Here is a 1,452-nt window from a genome sequence, read left to right as displayed (position 1 = left end):
GGAGGCAGGACACAAAAAAATAAGAGAGCCAAAGGTCACCCGTAGGAGTTAACATGCCTAATCAAGGAACAACAATTTCATTTCCTTTAGGAGCCTAATGCCTTTTTTTCTTCATCAGGAGGACGTCCCCCTGCCCCCCCCCCTCCTTCCAAGAAAAAAATCTTAAAAACAATGTCTTGAGTCAAGAAACAGTCTCTCCATAGATTCACATGAACTGGACCCTGAATTTTGCAGCAAGTATTTCTGATCAATAACCCCCCGAGGATGTGAATCCATGGGCCCTCTGAGAACTGTGTTACCTGCTGAGAGGAGAGAAACACACACAGCACAATGAAAGCCGCCTTCCCAGGGACCATTTCTGCCCCACCCTGACAGCCCTGCTTCCCCAAACACTCACCCTGAATTCCCCTGCAGGAAGCAGTCGGGAGCAGAATGCGTGTTGAGCCGACTGCACGCACGGGACACTTGCCTGTTGCCCTCTAACTTGTATCATTCATTCAAAACACGCTAATTTATAACGTTCAAAACACGCCAGCCTTCTGTTCAAAGGTCAAATTGTCTCCACAGAAACAGCAAGCAGCACTTTCGCTTTCAGGCCCCAGTAGGTGGCGGGTCTGGGCAGAGGCTGTGTAGAAGTTTCCCATTTGATCACACAGCTCAGGTTTTCCGTCCTTGGCTCCACCTCTTAACTCCCAGCTCTAGTCTCCTTCGCTGCAGTTCCTCCTGGATCTTCTGCTCTAAGTCTGTGGCCTCTGAGGCAGCTGCCTTTTGGGTGGCTTTTAAAAAGGTGAAACCCAAACACCCATCTTCAGAGCAGTGTGGGTTTTAGACTCCCTGGAAATATTGGGGTGGGGTGGGTGGAGACACTTTGTAAAATATGTGATCAAAGTATATGATAACCATTATGCAGTACACCTGAAACTAGTACAAAATATTAACTGAGTGTAATTTTTTAAAAATAAAATTTAAAGTTTTTAAAAATATATGTATATAGCCCTGGGGGGCGGCGGGGGGGGGGGCGTGGCTTGAGGGGTTTTTTTGGCGGGGGCGGGGTGGGGGTGTCTTAGCTGGTTGGCCACATCCACTGCACCAAAAGGTTGCCAGTTCAATGTTGCACTCTCATATCAGAGTGTCTCTCTCTCTGGCCAGACCTGGAAAGTGTAGATTCCTCAGATACATATTTTAATTTCTAGAATAAACACACAAATGTTTGATTAACACAAAAGGAGACAGGTGATCTGAGTATTTTGGCTGTGTAACAAACCACCACAAACGTAGAGATGTGCAACAGTAATTTATTTTGCTCATATATTCTGTGGGTCAGGAATTAGGACTGGACTCAGTGGGATCTGCTTGTCCCTATACCATGATGTCTGGTATCTGAACTGGAAGGTCAAAGGCAGGGGGATAAAATTAGCAGAAGGCTTATTTTTTCATGTTTGGAAGGTGATG

The 1,452-nt window shown here is 46.1% G+C and overlaps 1 protein-coding gene across 2 annotated transcripts in view; it reads right to left on the bottom strand.

Moving 5' to 3' along the window:
- Nucleotides 1-586, bottom strand: part of LOC102764048 (acyl-coenzyme A amino acid N-acyltransferase 2) — a 7,116-nt gene extending 6,530 nt beyond the window's left edge. The window contains exon 1 of one of the 2 annotated variants that reach the window (XM_006758417.2): nt 398-586. The gene's annotated coding sequence lies outside the window, so the exon portion shown is untranslated. The remainder of the gene's footprint in view (nt 1-397) is intronic. The other variant, XM_006758416.2, reaches the window with a different exon arrangement.
- Between the last annotated feature and the right edge of the window lie 866 nt (nt 587-1,452).

This window comes from Myotis davidii, unplaced genomic scaffold, assembly GCF_000327345.1.
Source record: "Myotis davidii unplaced genomic scaffold, ASM32734v1 scaffold534, whole genome shotgun sequence".
Classification (NCBI taxonomy): Eukaryota; Metazoa; Chordata; class Mammalia; order Chiroptera; family Vespertilionidae; genus Myotis; species Myotis davidii.
Note: the sequence above shows the minus strand (reverse complement) of the source record. Positions and strands in the feature narration are given on the sequence as shown.